Source organism: Triticum dicoccoides, chromosome 6B (assembly GCF_002162155.2).
Source record: "Triticum dicoccoides isolate Atlit2015 ecotype Zavitan chromosome 6B, WEW_v2.0, whole genome shotgun sequence".
Taxonomy (NCBI): Eukaryota; Viridiplantae; Streptophyta; class Magnoliopsida; order Poales; family Poaceae; genus Triticum; species Triticum dicoccoides.
Genome location: NC_041391.1, coordinates 78,995,508 through 79,017,884, shown reverse-complemented (window position 1 = coordinate 79,017,884; position 22,377 = coordinate 78,995,508). Strand labels below are relative to the sequence as shown.

General features: G+C 48.0%; 1 long non-coding RNA gene across 4 annotated transcripts; it reads left to right on the top strand.

Annotated features, from left to right (window-relative positions):
- Nucleotides 1–11,068: 11,068 nt before the first annotated feature.
- Nucleotides 11,069–21,752, top strand: LOC119326337. Of its 4 annotated transcripts, none has more exons than XR_005157921.1 (5): nucleotides 11,069–11,647; nucleotides 11,918–12,048; nucleotides 12,969–13,083; nucleotides 19,586–19,685; nucleotides 20,270–21,752. It is a non-coding gene; the product is annotated as an uncharacterized LOC119326337 (long non-coding RNA). The 4 variants fall into 4 exon arrangements; XR_005157920.1 differs by having other exon boundaries at nucleotides 11,070–11,647; nucleotides 11,922–12,048; nucleotides 12,978–13,083; XR_005157919.1 differs by having other exon boundaries at nucleotides 11,070–11,647; nucleotides 11,904–12,048; nucleotides 12,978–13,083.
- The last annotated feature ends 625 nt before the right edge of the window (nucleotides 21,753–22,377 follow it).

Genomic DNA, 22,377 nt, shown 5'->3' with positions numbered 1-22,377 from the left:
TGAAAATCTGGCGATTAGCATGACTGTGCTCTCTCTTTTATCCAATCGCCGCACCGGTATCATCGCCGGAGGCTGTTACGAGTAGGTGGGATGTGTACGAAGCGAAAGACGTCTTACCTCGTATCGAGGGGACGCTGCATGTATTATAGGCAGGGGTGCGAAGTCCTGATGCGCATACAGTTGGGATTACAACTTGGGAATCAAGCCAGGAGGAGATAGAGAATTGTGGTTACAGAAGATAAACACCTCCAACCGAACCAACAGAAGAATCCTACTGAAGTACGCTACAAGTCATGTACGATGCCTAGATCACGTACGATGTATATCTGAAGATATCTGAAGTTTAACACCCTCCCTTAATCACAACTTCATCAAGTTGAGATTATGCTTAAAGTCTTCAAAACTTCTTGTAGGCAAAGGCTTTGTAAATCCATCTGCAAGTTGATCTCTGGAATGCACAAAGCGAATGTCAAGTTGCTTCTTAGCAACCCTTTCTCTGACAAAATGAAAATCTATCTCAATATGTTTTGTCCTGGCATGGAACACTGGATTTGCAGAGAGATACGTGGCACCAAGATTGTCACACCATAGACAAGGAGCCTGCTTGCTTTGTATGCCAAGTTCCTTCAGCATGGACTGAACCCATATTATCTCTGCTGTGGCATTTGCCAATGCTTTGTACTCAGCCTCTGTGCTTGACCTGGATACAGTAGCTTGCTTACGTGCACACCATGATATCAAATTTGGTCCATAAAACACTGCAAAACCACCAGTGGAACGTCTGTCATCCAGACAACCTGCCCAGTCAGAGTCAGAAAAAGCACTAACAAGAGTGAATGGAGATTTGCTGAAGTTTAGTCCCAAACTCAAGGTATGCTTAACATATCGAACTATACGTTTTGCAGCTGTCAAATGAACATTGGTAGGTGCATGAAGGAACTGGCAGACCTTGTTGACAGCAAAAGAAAGATCAGGCCTGGTAAGTGTGAGATACTGAAGAGCTCCTACCAGACTCCTGTACTTAGTGCTGTCCTCTTTACTCAAAAGCTCACCTTCTGCAAGAGATAATTTTTCTGAGCTAGATAATGGAGTAAGTGAGGGTTTACATCCCTGCAATCCAGCTTTCCTGACCAGGTCAGTTGCATACTTTTCTTGAGAGAGGAGAAGTCCATCCTTGTGTTTCTTCACCTCAATCCCAAGAAAATAGTGCAAGTCACCAAGATCCTTCAGAGCAAAGTCTGCACTCAAGTCCTTGAGAAGTCCTATGATTGCTTCGTCAGACGAGCTAGTCACAATAATATCATCAACATATATAAGAACAAATATGCATGTGTTGGACTTGTTGTAGATGAACAATGACGTGTCTGACTTGGAAGGAACAAAACCTAGTGCTTGCATTTTATGACAGAGGCGTGCATACCACGCCCTTGGAGCTTGCTTCAAACCATATAATGCTTTATCAAGTTTACATACATAAGAGGGAGCATTCTTACTCTCAAACCCAGGAGGCTGTTTCATATACACTTCCTCTTCCAGAACGCCATGGAGAAACGCATTCTGAACATTGAGCTGTCTGAGACTCCATCCTCTAGAGACTGCAATAGACAGGACAAGACGAATGGTGGCTGCCTTTACCACTGGACTGAAAGTGTCCTCATAGTCTATGCCATATCTTTGTTTAAAACCCTTTGCAACTAGTCTGGCCTTATATCGATCAATAGTTCCATCAGCTTTCCTCTTAATCCTGAAAACCCACTTGCAATCAATCAAGTTTTTACCTTGCTGTGGGGGAACCAAGTGCCATGTTTTGTTCCTTTTCAATGCCATATATTCTTCATGCATGGCTTTCTTACATTTTTCATCACGCAGTGCTGCTTCAAGGGTGCTAGGTTCACCTGGTTCACCTGTGGAGCAAATCATACCATACTTGGTTATGTGCTTGTAATTAACAGGCTGAATTACCCCTTGTTGCAGTCGTGTACGCCGCTGTTGAGGCACAGCCGGATCAGCCACAAAGGATCCACCAGACTGCTCCTGTGTGGCACCTGATCCCGAGGAGGATTCTAGGTGATTTTCTGCGGCTGTTTGCTGAAGTAGAGCGCCTGGAATGGCCACAGAAGATCCCGGTGCGGCATCTGCATGTGCATGCAGCCCATCATTGCGTGATGATGGGGAATCCACCTGGGTCGGGGCGCCTGCCGCGTCAGTTGCGCCCTCCCTGGCCCGTCGCGTGCCGTCGCGCCGCGTGTAAGTCACGGGCTCGCGGGCGTACCTCGTACCGCCTGGTTGGTGCAGGACATCGCGCGCCTGAGCGGTCGTGGCCCCGGTGGGACCGGCACGCGGATCTGGAGGGGAACCGCCGCGCGCGCCCGTGTCTGCGTCGGTGGATCCCGAGGCGCCTGCACCGGACAGAGGATCAGGAGGCGATCCCGAGGCGGATCCGATCCGCTGCAGCCGGGCGGATCCCGAGGGCGAGCTGTCTCCCCTGGTGAAACACATGGAATATGGCGCTGTTTTAGCTCCGTTTTCTTCAGTTTCAGCACTGTTTTCTCTTGTTTCATCAACACAAACGTCATGCACATCATTAGATGGGTTAGTCAACAATAAATCATCTATATTAGGTCCCCCTTGATCAAAACCAGTGAGATGAGTGGGCAAAAGAAGGACTTCTTTGCGTAGGAGTGCACCAGCATTTGGATGGAGATCGGCAAACGGAAATTTGGTTTCATCAAAGACTACATCTCGTGAGATGTAGACACGGCCAGTGGAGACATCTAAACACTTGACCCCTTTATGCTGTGCACTATATCCTATGAAAACACACTGTTTTGAGCGAAACATGAGTTTGTGATTGTTGTAGGGGCGAAGGTTTGGCCAACATGCACACCCTAAGACACGGAGAGACTTATAGTCTGGTTTAGTGTGAAGAAGTCGTTCTACGGGAGTTTCGTTGTGAATGACACGACTAGGTAGCATGTTGATGATATGAACGGCTGTGAGAAAAGCTTCGTCCCAAAACTTGAGAGGCATGGATGCACCTGCTAAGAGGGCAAGACCAACCTCGACAATGTGCCTGTGCTTGCGTTCGGCGGAACCGTTTTGTTGATGAGCATGTGGGCATGACACGTGGTGCGAAATGCCCAGATTTTGGAAGAAGGAGTTTAACTTTTCGTATTCCCTTCCCCAGTCCGATTGGACAGCGATGATTTTGCTATCAAACTTTCGTTCAACAAGTGCTTGGAAGTTTTGGAAAACTGGAAACACATCGGATCTCCGTTTGAGGAGATAGATCCAAGAGAATTTGCTATAGTCATCAATAAAACTGACGTAATATGTATGTCTACCAACAGAGGTGGGGGCTGGACCCCAAACATCAGAAAAAATGAGTTGCAGTGGTTTGGTAGAGACACTAGTGGAAATAGGATACGGTAATTGATGACTTTTGGCACGTTGACATGAATCACAAATAGTTTCAACATGACGCTCACTAACAAACGGGAGCTTATTTTTCCTAAGCAACTTTTCTACTAAAGAAAAAGAGGCATGTCCTAAACGATCATGCCATCGTGTAGACGAAAGCTTGATAGCACCACAAGCGTGTTTATTGAATCTTCTAAACTCCGGAATCAACGGGTAGAGCCCTCGAACACATCTACCTCGATAGAGAATTGACCTCGTTGCCTGATCCTTGATCAAAAAGAAAAAAGGATGAAATTCGAGAAAGACATTATTATCAAAGGCAATTCTATGGACAGAGAGAAGATTTTTGTGGGCAGTGGGAACATGCAAAAAAAATTTAATGTGTAGGTTGCGACTAGGGGTACGAAATATAGAGTGACCAATGTGACTTATACCCATACCTTCTCCGCTGGCAGTATGAATTTGATCTTTGCCGCGGTATTTTTCTTTCATGGTGACTTTCTCAAGCTCGTTCGTGATGTGGTTTGTGGCTCCACTATCGACATACCAGTTGGTGTCAATGCCATAGGAACCATCAGCGGCAGCAGCGACCTTGTCATCGTCTTGCGAATCAGCATCATCATCATACCTGTACCAGCAATCTTTGGCGGTGTGGCCGGGCTTCCCGCAGATCTGGCACCTTGGAGTTTCTGGACGCGTCCGGTTGCCACCACCGCGCCCGCGCCCGCGGCCTCGGCCACCCGAGCGCGGAGGAGAGTGGCCGCGGTCATTGCCGCCGCCGCCAGATCGCCCCCCTTTGTAGCGAGGAGGGCCACGCGAGCGGGATCCGCCACCCCGTCCGCGCGACGCCATATTTGCAGACGATTTGAAGCCACCAGATCCCTGGAATTGGGCCATGCGTTGGTCGAAGTTGGACAACATGGCGAAGAGCTCGTCGAGGGTCGCAGGAGTAACTCGGGCGTCGAGAGCCGACACCAGAGGTTGATAGTCCGCCTCCAACCCATGGATGATGTACGAGATGAGCTCGTCGTCCTGGATTGGCTTGCCAGCCGCGGCTAGCTCATCGGCATAGCCACGCATGGCGGCGAAGTAGGAGGCCACCGAGAGGTTTCCCTTTTGCGCATTGATGAGGGAGGTGCGGATGTTGTTGATGCGACTCGCCGACTGCGACGAGAACATGGCCGCGAGCGTCGTCCAGAGCGCGCCCGCCGTGGTGACCGTGGTCACCGTGACCAGGACCTCCTTCGTGAGGTTGTTCAGCAGGTAGCCAAGGACCTGCTGATCCTCCCGTACCCATATAGGGTGGAGAGGGTTGGGCGATGAAGTCTCCTTGCCTTCCTTGGTGGTGACGAGGAGCTTGGCCGGCTCCGGATTGGTGCCGTCGATGTAGTCGAAGACGCCGGCACCGCGCAGCTGAGGTGTGATCTGCGTGCGCCACAGCACATAGTTCGTGCGTGATAACTTCTCTGTGACCTGGTTGTTGAGGCTAGGCGAGAAGGAGCCGGAGGAAGACATGGCTTGGATGGATGGGTTCGACAGAGGCTCTCGATGGGAAAAGGAGAAGCTCTGACTACCATGTACGAAGCGAAAGACGTCTTACCTCGTATCGAGGGGACGCTGCATGTATTATAGGCAGGGGTGCGAAGTCCTGATGCGCATACAGTTGGGATTACAACTTGGGAATCAAGCCAGGAGGAGATAGAGAATTGTGGTTACAGAAGATAAACACCTCCAACCGAACCAACAGAAGAATCCTACTGAAGTACGCTACAAGTCATGTACGATGCCTAGATCACGTACGATGTATATCTGAAGATATCTGAAGTTTAACAGGATGCAACAAAGGTGTGAGGGATTTCAAAATCCACACCCCCGGTTAATTTAATTTGTTTTACTTAACTCTTCTAGTGGCCACATACTTGAGTACTCGACTCAAACTTACACAATGCAAATGGTGCTGTTCGATCAAGAAGGTTGCATGCGTTTCATGAGCTAAGAGCCTTATGCCAGCTTTTTGCACTGAAAGGTATGGTGTCATGGAATCACGGGGATGCAGTGTGCACACTGCCACTTCCTCATGATCCAGCCAGGAAATGACGCTAATGGCATGGGCATTCAACCAAGAGGCAGGTTAGAGGAATGTGATGTCAGAGGGGATAAGAGCAGGACGGGGTGACATCGGAGGTTGTTTGCATCGGCAAAAGCCGGCTGCTTCGCTGGTGAAGATATCTGCTGACGAAATGTGTTACTGTACCGTCCACGCATCACTCAGTTTATCATGATCATTCATCACCTAGAAGGACAGACACAGCGGGAAGGTGGAAAAGAAAATGAGCAATGGACGGGTGGATTTCTCGGAGCAGAATTTGGTTGCATTTTCAGGCACCAAATGTACCGCCAGCGATACAATTAGGGGCCGTTATCTTTTCTTTGCTTACTTTCTTTTAATTTTTTCGGCGGGTTCTTAGAGGCAGTGACAGAAAGCTCCGGCAACACGAATGAAACCTTTCTGTTGTCCACGAAAGAGTTTTGCTTCAGCACACTCCTCCTTAGGAATAAACTCGCTTCCGATTCTTGACTTTTGTTTTCCAGCGTGTTTGTTCCAGTGTAAGAGGGGGTGGCCAAATCTTGGGATCACGCACTAATATATCCTGTAAATTGAGAGTTTGTTCAGTGATCATATAAGGTGTTTGCTCGAGCAATAGCGCCAATGAACGATGTAACCGTGAAATTAGTGTCCTGTTGGACTGAAACAAAGGTCTTCCTCAAGTGTAACAATTTTATTGTGCATCAGTGGAAGATGATTGTCTTTCCGTCAATAACAAATAAAGGCAACTTAATCCATGGAACCTTCTGGTCAAGATCATGGTGTTAAAGGACAGACAGCACAATGGCAAGAGAAAAGGGGGGCCTTTTCGGAAGAAAAAAAAGAGAAAAGGGGGTAATGGATTTCTCAGAGTGGGATTATCTGCTATTGTGGCCAGACATGAAATATAAACTGACGGCAGCGATATGATTAAGGCATGATCTTTCCTTGCTTGCTTTTTTTTAGCAAGACAGAGATGGCCCGGTTTTTTGTCACCAGAAACCGATAGGTTCTTAGAGGTAGTGACAGAAAGCTCGTGCGCTACACAAATGAAATTTTGTCGACCTTTTTTGTCGACTAAAGAATTTATGTGCATCACACAAATACACAAGCAGTGTACTGAAGATTCAAATGATTAAATTAAATGCATCCAGACTAAGCCTAAAATTTTGTTTTCTAATTGCTTGAGCCATGGTAGATTTTTTTTTCTTGTTTTAGAAAGCAATGCTGGTGTACATGTTTTTTTTCCATTTTTGCTATTTTTCAGTCGACTGATTTTGATTTGGCTTTAAGTCAAAAAAATTAGCCGTCTGATTCAGTCTCAAACTTGGCGTATCAGGTGCATGTGTCCCGCTTTTCGAGAGTCACATGGGCACCGGGTTTTGGGCTTATTAGGTTGCATTTTACCTCGTCTTCGCCCGGGCCCGTCCCCAAGGCATGTATTTGTTTCGTGGTTGAGCCGGCGTAGGGGAGGACTGAAGCTGACCGGCGAGCGGAGGAGGTGGATGCAGGCGTCCCCTCCGACGAGCAGGTGGAAGGTGGGTTGGAGATTCGTTGTGGAGTGCGCTCAGCCGCCACTGAGAAGTTCAGAGGAGGAGCGGGGCAAGTTTTTGGGTGGGTCAGAAAGCAGTGGGATGGATAGCAGACCAGTGGTGTTGTTCCATCGGGCCCGGCATCACCGAGCTCCGGTCGGTGAGGATGGAACATGTCATCGTTGTTGGGAGGGGGAGGTACGGCGACCTCTATTTCCCCTCTCCCTTTCCTCGGCTTTTTATCCTGCTCGGTGTGACCTTTTTTTCCCTTGTGGTGTTTTCTGTCCAATTTGAGGATTACGCGTTGGCTGTACTCCGATCCTTTGAAGGGGCTTTAATAGCGGCGGCTTCTCAGTGGGCCCGACGACAACCGCTAGGCCATATTGATAACTCGGTATTTTTAGAGTGCCCTAAGGCATTGTAAAATGCAAGGTGCGTACCTAAGATGTTTAGAGAAATAAACCATGTTATTTTAAGCATTGGTACTTATTTTTAAAAGATAGACGCTTAATTAGGCATCCCTCCTATAGAGATAAGCACTCGTGTTTAAAAAAAACTTTTATTTTACTAAGAATATCTCCAAGCACCTTGCATTATAGAAGGCTTAAGAATATTGAAGTTTTTCTAATTAACACCACTTTTCTAATAATATTGTCTTACATTCAGTTATTGGAGTTCGTTTGTCCTCAGTTTGTAAGATTGCATCATTCTTCCTTTGTCCCCATTAATTCATCAATGTTTAGTCCTAGTTAGTCTCTTCAATTTATCTATGAAAATAGTTAGTCTCTTTCAGATATTAGGCTCAATGTGCCGCGTACTCCTATTTATGGAAATGGACCCCTATTTATTCAGTCAACCATTTATGCGAGTGTTTAGTTCTTATATACACTAATTAAATGCCCGTGCGTTGCCACGGACACATGGAATACGAAATATGATATTAAAAGATTACTCGATAAAGTGATAGCATGGACTTGGATAGTGCTTTTTATAGAATATATTTCAACAAAAGAACAATGTCAAAAGTAATTCAAAATCTGTGAACATGGATAAACTTGTTTTTAAATGTAGATACTAATAAACAAATCATCCGTGAAATTAGCACATCCCTTAAAACATCAGACACAAACAAACGTGACGAAACAGTCATCTACATAGTAGATACAAACCAAGCACGTGATAACTACACAATCATGCGTAATAGACATAACCACCTACGTGCGCCGAGCTTTCTTTGTATACATCCTGTGTGAGGGATCCTTTGTAGACAACTTGCTTGCTAGGAATGCCCCCACCTCCACTCAATAAATCGTTGAACAAACTTCATATCAATCAACCCACCTATTATTTTCCGGCGAATATCTGCAAAAATATATATTATAAATGTTTCATTCAATAATATCCATATTTATTAGTGACACATTCTGCGAAGTGAAACATATATACAAATATATGAATTAAATATAGTACTGCCATATTTTTTCCCAGGGATAGTATAATAATTCATATGCAACATGCAAAATAAAAAGATTAAAAAGACAGACATCCAAGAAATTTGATAGCCCTGAAAGACTGTCTAAATACCTCGGTCCTCTATGCTAGTATAATATATACATCAATATATATAAAAAAATATCAGAATCCCACCCAGGGAGCAAGCGAGAGCAAATGGCGGGCGACCTCGCGGAAGACGGGTGAGCGCGCGGCGGCGCTGCCCCGATCTCCCTTCTCCGACCTCCCCTTCAGCAGCTGCGACCAGATCCGGGATCCCCTCGACGTCCTCTCTCGGCGGCTGCTCTTCTCCCGCGGTGGCTCCCTCCGCTATGGCTCCTCCTCCACGCCCGAAGCCGGCTTCTGCGCCACCGTCGGCGGCGGCAGCCGCGGCCTCCCCAGCCCCGTCCGCCTCTCTCTCGGCCTCCTGCGCTCCACCATGCTCGGCACCCCCATCGTCATCGGCGTCGGCTGCTGCTCCGGCCGCGCTGGGCGCGGATACCAATGGGCAGAGGATGCTTCCTTGGCCAAGCCGATGCCCGCGACCAGGCGGCTCCCCCGCGCCGGCAACGGCCCCTGCGGCCCCGTCGGACGCCGCCCCTCCAGCCACCTCCAAGCTCGTGGTGAAGCTGCGGCCGCCGCCCGCCGTCGTCCCCGGTGGTTCGACCCCATTCGGCTTCTCCAGCAGCATTCCATCAAGTGAAGCATCCATTCTGGAACTGGAGTCCACGCCACAGTCTCTTCCGTGCGTCCACGCGATTGCCGTTGGCAACGTCGTCCCGGCGACGACACCGGCCCTGCTCCAACAATCTGCGCCACAAATCCCGCGTCCGTCGCCGCCACACTCGCTCTCCCCCGAGCTTGCGACTACAGATTCTTCGGCACCGCCACCCACCGCTGCTGCGCTGGCTGCGACTGCCCTTGCTTCCCGCAGGTCAGACCCGACCATTGGGGGGCGGAAGGCAACAACATCCTCGGACGTTGCGCCCACTGCTCTTGCGTCGCAGATCATTGCTGGAGGCGACCGATTCGTCCCGCCTGTGCGCCCTGGTTGGGGGGATTGGCGTGGATGCTTTCGTCGGGATGACGCACCTACCGTTGAGTGTTGTGCGGCCGCTCCGCCCGGGGATGAGCTGGGGGGCTGGCAGCTCGTCTTGAAGGGGCGTCGTTCGGCGTCTCCTCCGGCTTTTCATCGCCCTACCTTCAATGCACGACTGCCTCCTCCGACATGGCTGAGAGATAGATGTTTCCGGTGTTTGTGTCGGGGTCATCGAGCACACTCTTGCAGGGATCCAATCCATTGCAGGAATTGCCTCCGTTTCGGCCACATTGCTCGCTTTTGTCGTGCGAAGCAACTCGTCGACGAGGCTATGCCGCAACCATGTGTTGCTCCACCGCCTGCATCCGTCATCCAAGCTGATGTGCCATTACAACCTGTCCTTGAGCAGCAGGCTGGGCTACTTTGCGTTGAGCTTCGCGAATGCCTTGTGCGTGTTGAGAGTGTCTTGGCAAGGGCGAAGGTTGCTCTTGGTAAACTTCAGGTTGTGTCGATTGGGTCTCTACTTCCCGAGCTTCAGGTTGGCTCTGCAGATGGAGAGGAAGTCGACCTCTATGGAGGGTTCTCTCCTCGTGCTAGACCCTGCTCTATGGTGTCGACTGACGTTGGGGGTGAAGTGATTGTTGAGGATGTGGCTCCAATTCTACAGATTATGCCTGAGTTGACAGTGCTATGTGAGGAGTCCACTCCACCTCTTTCGGTGGCGATTCCGAAGGAGATGGGCTTGCTAGGGGCGTTGGCGGTGCCCATGACACCCTCACCACCGCCCTTGGAGTCTAGCCAGACAGACTTTATGGTGTGTGCAGGTTTGGATGCCTCGGTCACGCGCTTGCCTGTGACCGTTGGGCACGTGGTGCCCCCAGGTGGAGATGTTGTTGGGACAAATACGTTGGCACCTTGTTCCGATGCTCTCTTTGCAAAAGAGCTTTGCAGCTTGCTCTCTAGCTTGGAGGCGGCTAGCCCTGGGTCTGGTAAAGTGGTTGCATGCATCCTGACCGAAAAGTTTAACAAAGACAAGATCAAAAAGGTGGAGAAGTCTCTCAAAAGCAAAAACAAGAAGAGTGATGCCTTAGGGAAGGCGTCTGCGGCTGCTTAATGGCTGCTCCTTGGTCTTATGGGCCGTCCTCATGGTTTAGCTTATCATCGTGGTTTTTGGGGGGTCATTTCTCTACATCCGAGGTGTTCTTTTTGGGGATTCCTTTGCGATGTAGATGCGTGTGGGCTTGGGTCTGTTGCTTGTTGGAAATGTCTGTAGGGTCGACAGTGCGATCTTGGGGGTTTAGACTTTGGGAGTAGTCCGCATGTGATTTGTTTGTATTGGTTTTCGCCCGGTTTTCCATTAATTAACCGGACAACTCTCTTCTTCTTAATTAATTGATGAAGCAAATCTTTTGCCTCCGTTTCGAAAAAAATATATATATAAAAATATAGAGCCTTGCCAAAAAAAAAACAATTGTACATCTGTGACTCAGTTTCACCTTATCCTCACCGCTGTCTCACTTCCTCCTCACCGCCCACCCTTTTCCCTTCAGCTAGCCAGCGAGCCACCCACTCAGCTCCCCTGTGCAGCCGCCGGCGCGTCATGGCGCATCCGCACACCGTGCGACGGTGCGTGGCACCCATCCCGGCCCAACTTCCCATCCCCCCCGCCTCCGAACCATTCTACCGCCTGGCTGCGCCGTCGCGAGCCTCCTACAGTCCCCCCCCATCACTCCCTGCTTTCCGACGAGATCCGGGGGGCAGCGCCCTCTCGCGGACGCGCGCGCAGTCTGGGCGGCGGCATCGACCGCGCAACGCCCCCTGCCCCGCGCCCCCCGCTGCGACGGCGACACGCCGGTCGGAATCTTCTGGTGGCAACGCCCGGCAACTGGCGCGCGCCGTGCAGCGCGAGGAGACCCTGCAGCAAGCCGTGCTCGCCCAGATGGGCGGAGATCGAGCAGGAGTGGATTCCGTGGTGCACCACGAATCTTGCTTTGTCACGTTCGGCTCCCCTCTCTCCCTCCGCGTTCAGCATTGGTAGCTTTGTTGGATTGGCAACGCCGGTGAAGTTCGATCTTGGAGGTAAGCAAAAATCTGGAGGTAGTCTCTCTTATATATAAGGCTAACAACCTGAAATTTGTTAGGATAAGGGTTGTTTAGATTGGATACTGATTTTTTTGTCAATTCTATTTCCCATAAACTCGTTTAAAGGGCTAACCACCAGAAATTTGTTAGCGTAACAAAAGTATAGTTTTTTTCTAGGGACAAAATTAGTGAAACTTGGTTTTAGTAGAACAGGGAAAGTGTCTTCTAATAGTTTTTCTTTAAACCATTTTAGCCTTTCCTATTCAGAAAGGCATGGCGTGAGCATCAATCAGATCAAGCAAATCTGTACGCCTCAATCAGGCAAAGGCAGCAACATGGCCAGGGAGATAACATGGATAGGGAAGCTGACACAACTGATGGCATGACAGCGTTCCTCGGTAAGGTTTCAGATGGCAATGGTCTGGTTGACGTAGCAGATGATTTCCTCGGTGATCACAATTTAATCAAAAAAAACTGATCATCAGTAAAAGGACATCCGTGCAAGTGCGGCTATCCTCCAGTCTAACTCAAAAAAATTGTTCTATATCTAGCACCGGCGGAACATTACCTTCCAATCATAAGATGGTTTCAGTCGCTTCTGTAGCAGAATGGACTGATGAGCAGCTTTCTCAACTTTTGGCAAAATACTAACACCATAGTGGCTAGCTTTCTGTTAGTCAGTTTGATGTTATCTCAAGGGTGCGATAAAGTCAGGCATGTTAGTTGTATATAGTTATAGTCTACTACAGAAGATGGTTAACACCTTAACGTTGTGACTCAAGTGTTACTATTGATGTGCCTGAGTTTCTAATCCTGTACATGCACTTTGGACATATTCTGCAATGAATTTTGAGGCCTGAAATTGATGTTCAAGGAAGTGTTAGAATTTAAGGACACATGCATGCTAAATCTTATCACAGAGCTACAGAAAAAAGTAGATGAACAGATTATATTCTTTTTGTTCATATAGAAGTATCTATTTGCTTGAATGACTCATCCTTTAATAGTATAGATAGTAGAGATATGAGGAGCTCACTGATGGCAAACTCAGCTCAAATTTGGGTTGTTCATAAATCATCAGATACATAGTTCATTATCCATGTATTTCTAACAAGAGATTTTATGCACCTGAAGTTTAAGTCAGTATTTTTATTGCTATATGATATAAGATGCCTCGGGTTTTTACCATATTAAAAAGCATATGCCTTAGAAAGAAATACGAAACCTTAGTATTTTTGTTCTTCTTTACCAAGTCACTGTCCAAGCATCTTCCTCCTGCATATGTTGGAAACTTCGCGCTGTCTCATGTTATTTCCAGCTTAAACAGGTGCATCTTTGACCAAGTATAGGACGAGCAAATGTCACGGAAGGAATGCTCATGGTTTTTGAAGACTGACTATGCTCCCTCGAGTACTGCGCAGCAACAAACTCAGGTTAGTGTGCATTAATATCTACAATAGTTATGTGGTTGTAATGCAGAATTGAACATATTTTACTTTGACATGATATAATTTGATCCAGTGACTTCATGTGCTAAGGACTTCCTTGTAGACTATGTTCTTCATGGTCGTTAATAAGGGCTCAGATCTTTTTCGCTTCTTTGAATTCTTGCTTTCGTCCTTGCCCTTGCCCTTACCATTGTCGTTGTCCTTGATGGCGAGAATCTTAATGTTCCTCTTCGCGGTGGCTCTAGACAATGCGATGTAAAGCTGACCATGAGAGAAAATCGGGTCCGGTAGGTAAACCCCGACAATGGGGATGGTTTGCCCTTGCGCCTTGTTGATTGTCATGGCAAAGCTGAGCCTAATAGGGACCTGCTTCCTCTTGAACTTGAAAGGGAATATATCGTCATCGGATGGGCAGAGAGGTATCCGAGGAAGGAACACCCTCCTACCAGAATGTTGTCCTAGCACGATTTCTGCGTCGATGGCGTTCCTTTGGAAACCCCGGACCACAAGCCTTGTGCCGTTACACAACCCATTAGCTGGATCAATATTTCTCAACAGTATAACTGGGCAATTTATCTTTAGTTCGAGTGCATGCGGAGGCAGGCCATTGGGAGTCAGGTTGTTGAGGAACTCGGGGGCATAGTAGCCGTGTGGATCATCCTCTGCACTATCAAAACTGTGGTAGATCTTCTCTTCGCCCTGGAAGCGCTCTATCATGCGTGTGTTTATCTTATCAACATTGTCATTCTTGGTGGAGAGGATCGCTCGAGATGTCATGTAATTTGGATCAGCCATGTTGTCATCTAGAGCACGAAATACATGGTCGATTAGCTTCTCTAGGTCAACACCATCTCCTGTTGGCGGCACACAAATATCTTCGGGGAGCCTTATCTTGCCTTCCTCGTTGGTTTCCTCGGTGCCATTGCCTACCCTTAGCAAGTAATCTGCGAACCACGGGTCGTTATGCGCCCTCATGTTGGTGACGAGCCTTAGCTGGTGCATGCCCTTCCAAAGGTATGAACTCCGCAGGGTTGAATCGATTATCTGACCCCATGACCCCTTCCTGACGACAGGAAGCACCTGCCTGAAGTCCCCACCGAACACGACAGTTTTTTCCCCGAAAGGTCGGTCCCGTCGTCCCATGATGTCCCGCATGCTATTGTCCAGTGCCTCAACCGCTTGCCACTTCGTCATCGTGGCCTCGTCCCATAGGATGAGTGAAGCCATGCGTAGGAGCTTGGCTGTCCCACTTTGCTTGGTGAAGCTGCACGACGCCCCATCTTCAATGCTGAGTGGGATCTTGAACCTCGAGTGGGCTGTCCTTCCTCAAGGCATGATGGAAGCTGCGACGCCAGACGTCGCCGTAGCCACCGCGATCTTGCCCTCGCCTCGAACCTTTGCGAGTAGTGCCTTGTATAGGAAGGTCTTCCCGGTGCCTCCCGGGCCATCGACAAAGAATACACCCCCATCACCGGCATCGACTGTTGCCAGTATCTCGTCGTATGCAAGTCTCTGCTCGGGGTTTAGCGAGGACGCTAAAGCAGCGTCGTTCGCGTCAACCTCGATTGTGGACTCGGTGACTTCTCTAGCCTCACCTCTAGTAGTGTCATAGGTCTCGTCGATGTCCGGAAGAGGGAACAATGCTATGTCTTTGCCCATGGACTGTAGCATGCCCCTGATGTCAAGCAACACCATCTGCTCCACTGCCTTTGAGCACGTGTGTGATCGGTGGTAGTCATCAGACATCGCCTCTAGGTGCCTATGCCATAGACCGCGCACGTCACCTGGCTCGCAGAATACCAAGATTGTTGCAAAGAGCCTCTTGAGTGAGGCTGGCATCGCGAACTCTGTTGACTCTGTAAGACACTCGTCAAGCGTGTTGTCGGCCTCAATGAAGCCCAATCTCTCGGCAGCCTCACGGAAGCTATCACATAGCAAACCGTCCACGGTCCGCAGGTCCTCGAAAGATGTCTTGCCTGGCACGTGGTTGAGCAGCACTCGCAGAAAGTACCACTCCCCCTCGGCCGGATGGGCTGACATGATTCGACCAACTTGGTGCCGCTTTTCTCTCGGCCTCCAGTACTTCTGTCTCTGCCATGTGAAACTTCCTAGGAAGTCCTTGTAAAGGATATCCCGAGCCCACTCGTGCTTCTGATTAGCGAGGAAATACTCCGTCAGCATTGACTTAGATGCATTATCACGGGCGACGACATCGGTCAGGTCCTCTTGCACTTTGAACGTGACACTATGCATATTAGGGAGATGAAGCGGCAACTGTAGGACCGATGGGGAACTCTCAGAAAGGTTGAAGCCGAATATCCTCCACATCGCCTCTGGTGGAGTAACCCATCTCGCATCAATGTACCTTTTAATCTCATCTACAACCCCGTTGTTGTCAGGCTGGTCGATGCTGATTGAAGCTCGATCGTGGCCCTTGTATACGTATTTGTAAAGGTACTTGACGGCCTTGATGCTGGAGCATACCTCAACATTAATGTGACAGTTGAACATCCGCAACAGATAAGGGTTGTAAGGCACCACCCACCTGTTATCTAGCAGATGACGGCGGACCTTAGCACAACGGCCATCGTCCCGTCGTCGATAAACCGGGTATGAATCCTTCCCTTGTAAGGTGTTCTGGTTGAACGGCCGTGGGTACTTGCACTTGCACTTCAAGTCTTGCATGCACACATTTTTGGGATTTAGATTACCGCATGGGTCGTGCATCATATGCTTCATGACCATGGCATAGAGCTCTGGATACTTATGCTTGTCCGGGAGCTCTGCAGATATGAGGCGGTCATACTGCTCTGGCACCACAAGTTTATAATTTGAATTCATGATCAACAGGAAGTGCGCATGGGGGAGGCCCCTCTTCTGAAACTCGACGACATACACATGCGCTACCACAACACCTAGGATGTGCTTCTTGAACAACATCTATTTCATGGTTACCGGCTTGGCCCTAAACACGCGTGCGACAAGATCTGGTCGGTCTTGGGGAGTCTGGCCTGGAAGCAGCTCATTCAGTATCTCCTCCCAGCTAGGGTTGCATGTCATAGTCAAAAAGATATCAGGCTTCCCATACGTCTGCACCAATGCCATGGCGTCCATATGCCTCTGCTTCATGTCTCGGTTGCACCCCTGATGTGTCCCTGAGAGCACGATCCTCTTGCCAACAGCGCTCGCTCGCATCTCCCCAACTGCGATGCTATCCACAAGGCCTTGGTATAGATCGGCATGTATCTGTGGCTGGTGGTCCCTGATCCACTTCAGCCTACAACCCTCAATCTTGATGAACATGTCGACGCCCCATTGCTGGAACAAGCGTGCTCCGTGAAGTATGGGGTTGAATATTGCAGGGCGCGTCTGTAGCCGGTAATAGTAGTAGTCCCTAACAGAGACACACAACCGACTATTCCCCTCTATGGAAAGATGTGAAAGAAGAAGGTTAGGTACCATATGGGAAGGATAGACAATGTTATTTTTTGCATATAAGCATACCAAATAGGCGAACCTGAATCGTTATCGCGGTTTCCTCTTGGTTGTTGTGCAAGTTCCCAAGGGACATTGTGCTTAGGGATATTTGGATGCCAACCAAGCTCCCCCCTTGGGAAAAAGAGGGGATACGACAGCGGGTCATAGCAACCTTCTGTAGCATGTATACTATGCTTCTCGTTGTTGTCCCCAGAGAGTGTAATGCTGCGGTTGAACCTGTTTGCTAGATCGCTTCCCTCGACCCAAATCGCAGCCACCTCAGATGAGACACCGGTCTGTTATATCTCCGTTGGTCTAGCTTCTGGTCATTGTTGAGGTCTATCCGGTACTCCTCGAGGTTTTCCTTGTGGGCACCCAAACTCCTAAACTGCTGGGAGTAGGGGTTTTCCCTGAGGATGTCCACTAACTTGCTGACAACACGCTGGTCCAATTGCTTGGTGGCCTCCTTGCGATGGCTTAAGTTTGGGTCGTCGTCATAGAAGTACAACTGCAGATGATCAGGACGAGATGTTGGACCGAACGAGTGCACCTTGTGGTACATAGTGCCATGTGCCCGAAACGTGTACACTCCCGACTTCATGTTTGTGTAGTTGTTGTCTAGGTTGACACCAAGGGTAGTGAAGGAGAAGTGCCCGTTGAAGAACCGAATGCTCTCCCGGAAATGCCGAGAGTCTCCATCCGTGCTAGACCATAACCTCATCAGCTCCGGGATAGGCTCCGGTTCAGCCAGCTTAATCTCCCCGTTCCGACAGCAGAAGCCGTCAGTCTCGTACTGGAACTTCTTGGCCTTGCAATGGTCGCAGTTTGCCGCGTGCTTCAGGATGTGCGTGCTGTCTGGGATGTTCGAGTACACATAGTCGAAAGGATCAAGCTCGATAGATCCCGTGTTGGAGTCTACAGGCTCATCAATGTCAGTGTTATCAGCATCGGATCCTGCAAGCATTGTCGAGACATAACATGTCACGATAGGATGCAGAACATAAATCAATAGTATAGAGGGACGAGCAGCGAAAGGCGCCTGGGAATACCTTGATCGGCAAATAGGTAGTACTCATCATCCATGAGGTCACCGGAAAGTCCATTATCGTCCATGATGCCGCTAAGGAAGGCGTCCATTTCAGCTGCAACATTGTTGAGCTGGTAAGTAATGGTTTAGTGTGAGTGGTCACTGGGAGGGGAGTAAAAGATGAGAGGGTTACCATCGGTTCCAATGGTGTAAGACGGCGTGCTCGATGGAGGGGACGAAGCCGGTGAAGCAGCTCCTGTGGGCGGTGTTTCTGAGCTTGTTGCTGCTCTGTTCACATGTAAGGTACTTGGGTGTGGAGACCTCTGCTTAGCTGCAAAGCTTGCATTACGACGCTCTAGCAACGCTGACCTCTCACCTTCTGCTACGCTTTTCGTGTGCGCTCTTCATTTTGCGGCACTCCCTTGAATGTTCTTTACCACCATACCTCGTTTGTGAGCTCGCTCGCGAGCCCTACGCCGTGCTCTGGTCTCCTGTTTCTGCTCATGGGCTTGATTCTGGTTGTCGTGTATTTGCTGATCATTGGTTTGTTGCGAGGCATTTATGAGTTCGCCGGGGGGCTCATTATTGTCCAGGGTACGACTAAGGTACTCGCCTGCATGGTTGAGGAGCTGGTAAATACTGGTCCAACGCACATGAACATAACAAGTAGAGTAAAGATGGGAGGATTACCGTCTGATTCGAAGCTGTAACCAGCCTTACTCGCTAACTTGGGGGAAGGAGTTGAAGCGGCGGGGTCTCTGGCATGAGTGGTCGACATCAGGTTGGGCGTAGCTAAGGTAGCTGCATCTGGGCGCGGCATTGCGATGGATTCAGCGCAAGGGATGTTGCGCCTAGCCGTGAGTATTGCGTTGCGTTGAGCTAGCATCTTCTGTTTCTCCTTGGGTGGTATGGTTTGCACACATGCTCTTCGGCGGGCGTTTGTCTCTTGCTTCTCCTCGACCGGCATATTTTGGTAGGACGCCCTTCTGCAGCTATTCCTCTCTTGCTTGTCCTCGACCATCATATTTTGGTAGTCCGCCCTTCTAAGGGTGTTACTTTTTTGCTTCTCCTCTGCTGTCATCCGTTGCCTGGCTTCTCTTTGACATGCATTCCTCTCCTCGTCTGTTTTCTTCTTCCTAGCTGCTCTGCGGTGTGCATTGATTTTCTCCTTCTCTTCGGGTGTTAATCTATCCCGCCGTGCTATGTATTGTTCTCGCCTTTTCTGTTTTTTGTCTGATGTAATGATTGCGTTTGAAGCAATGTGTTCAGGACCAGTGTGTGAGGTGTTGAGTCGAACCGCTATATCTGAACCAATATTATGCTGAATGCTGCTCTGTGTTCCTTGAAGTGATACATGGTGATCATAGTAAGTGGCTTCCCGAGAGTGACTTCCTGAAGAACCATTTTGTGGACCACTTAGGTTAACAAATGTATAAATGCAAGCTGAAATATTTTCATGTGTAAGGTCGATACCGATTGACGTCTGCACATGTTGTACTGGCTGAAAGGCTGTTAGATTGCCGGCTATGGGAACCATCATAGCCACATGTGTGCACACATTGTCATCATCATCAGAAGACGAAACACTGTAGTTAGTGGTGTCCGTTTGTTCGCGTATGAAGAAACCAGATGGTGGCCGGGGTGTATTGGTGGGTTGTGATCTTGGTCTCCTCTCATAATCAACAACTGATAAAAATGAAGGTAGGCTAAGCTCTGAAAGCTTATTGAAGACCTTATGTCGAGACATGTGAGTGGCATGCACATACCTCTTTTCCCTTTATCATACAGATGCCCTTTGTCCTGTGACATCTCTATGTCCTATAGAAGCTTTATGTTCTTATTACCTGCATTATTTTGCATTAGAAAAATGATTAGATGCTTACTGTAATGGATGCTTAAGTACGGGAACAAAATGCAAGTAAGTTACTGAAACAATATCATGTGTTCGTGACACTTTCTCCAATAAGCACTCTTCTTTTTCAGATGAAGTTAACGAAGGAGAAAAGGAAAGAGAACACTCATCCATACATGAAAAACTGGATATGGAGCTGCAAGATCTGAAAAAGGACTTCAGCAAAAGGAGGTACTATTTTTATTTTCTTATGATTGTAATTGTTCATATAGGAATTTACAAGTTGTGTGGCTGGACCTCGACTCTTTGTTCACATGTACCGAATAATCTTCATTCTGCCATCCATTTTATGTTGCCCCTCATTCCCCTCTTTTGATTACACAATTAAGTAGAAACTCTTTTTTGGTGTATCTTACCAAACTGACCTAATATTTTCAAGCCAATGACTGTACTGTGCACTCACATATGTACCAAAAATTGTAGATTCATAAAATGGGAACGAAATACACTTGTGGTACGAGAATTTGAACTGAGAGTTATGTAAAAATTTCTTCCTTTTACTTGTGGTTACCATTAGAGCCATTGCTTCATTGCCACAAGTGGAGGTAATACATGCCTCTCTATGTCAATCGGGAAAACGCAAATGATTAGGTTAGTCTGCAGGTTTATATACTTGAACCTAGGTTGCTGTATTTTGATTATTTTTTCCACAAGCTGTGAGCTGCAATGTTGATCATGTTAGCTGGCAGCCGTTTAGGATGGAAGCAACATAATTTATATTACATCACAAATTCCGGTTTGGTGCTGCATTTTAGGTTCAGCTTGAGGTGTAGGTGTTGCCATTCTCTCGTAGCGGAGCGAAGAGCACAACCCTGACTGCACAACCCCTTCAAGGATCACTGGTGAATTTGTTCAAGTTTATTTATCTTCTGGGTCATGTTCATTTTTTATCATAGTAGGATTCTGGGCCTGAGGGTATCGTGAGTATGAGCATTTATAATGGAGTTGCACAATTATCTATCTTCAGAAGTGGAAATATTAGTTATGTGGTCATGAAAATAAGTAATGATACCCATGTTCTAGACTAAACCATGACGATAAATATATTACCCTGAAATTTGAGTATGAGTCGCCTCGAATTTGTTTAATTTTTAGGTATATAAGATGATACCTATCGCAACACACTCATGACCAAGTGTGGCGTACACATTGCGAATTACATGATGTTTTGTTCAATACTCTATGTCAGCAAATTATATGATGTATTGATCACTATCCCGATGTCAAAGATTGTTCTGCATGTCTCAGTTTGTATTGGGCACCAAATACAGATTGGGGGAATAAGTTGTTTGCATTGGGTGTACTTGCTGGAAAGACATCAGAACTTGCCTATTAGTCCTTGATTATGAAACATATTAATTCCCAGAACCTAATGGGTGTATTCTTCATTGAAATTTATGATTTTCAGGTAGCTGGTACATAGCTTAAAATCCTGCATCGTTTAAGTATCTTTGTAATGTAGGTAATTTGCTTTGACATCATGAATGCATGAATGCATTTTATTTTTGTAGGAACCAGCTGAGGATGGTAAACCTAGGGAACTATGAAGATGGTGGCAGGAGGATGTACCTGCGGCGTCTGGAGATGGGTGCAGCAACAGCCGGCGCGCGGAGGTGGCTGGTTCTGGCGGCCCTGTCGAGCAACACCATGAGACGGGAGCAGAGGTGCTGGTTCCGGCGGCAGCAGAGGCTGCAGCATGAGACGGGAGCAGAGGTTGCTGGTTCCGGCGACAACAGAGGCTGCAGCTCGCACATCTGCCCTGAGACCGATGTGGCCGGACTGGTTCCGGCGGATGTGGCCGGACGGCGACTATACGTCCATCGAGAGGAGGAACTGGTGTTTCTGGCGACGTGCGTTCAGGGCTCGATGGAGCTCTCACACTTTTTTTTTTCTGTTTTGGTTTGGCTCGGACGTTTTTTTCTTTGGTTTGGGCATGGAGGTCTTTTTTGGTCAATGCATGGAGTGGACGTGGTTCGTGGATTGAGTCGCAACTGTAATTTTTCTCCTGCTGGTGCGTGATCGTGGGCTGAGTTGGCGATGGATCTCGTTCATGGGCCGAGTTAATTAGTGACGGGATGCGGTCGAGGGGTGGTGGGATTGGTCGAACCATCACGACGACTGCAGGTTGCGCTTTAAAAGTAGAGATTGTTGTATCTCCATTTCCACGAGTTATCTTCATTTCTGTGAACATTTCCACTTTGTCGTTATTAGTTTAACAATTATCCGCTTTCTTATGCAGTTACGTTTTGGTCTCTCAGTATCCATTATTCATTCACCAATCTTTGTTATTTCCCAGTCAATGGTCAGTCCATCATTATTATTTTTAGTGCAGTTCGTGTCACGTGCTCATATGATATGATTTTGGATCTGGCAATACGTAGAGGGCGGAAATGTAAGAATTAATCTAGTTGTAGTATTAGGTATAGTCACATACTCCCTCTGTTCCTAAATGTAAGTCTTTGTAAAGATTTCACTATGAACCACATACGGATGTATATAGATGCATTTTAAGTTTAGATTTATTTATTTTGCTTCGTATGTAGTCTATCTAGTAGAATCTCTACAAAGACTTATATTTAGGAACGGAGAGAGTATTAATCTAGAGTCCTAGTACGAGTCAGTTGTGCTTTTCACGTGAGAAAACCGGACGAGTGCTTGTACGAGTCCGGGGTTGCGTCGTGTTGTCGCCCGAGTCGGCGACGCGTTGGACGCGGCAACGCCTGTATCCCTCCTTTATATACTAAAAATATATACGAAAAGCTGCAAGTCGACGCACCGTAAAAAGTAGTTTTCTCTGTCTACAGTTTCGATCGCAAGTATCGCCGGCTACACACGTACGCCAGAATTCATTGAGCTGCCTGCT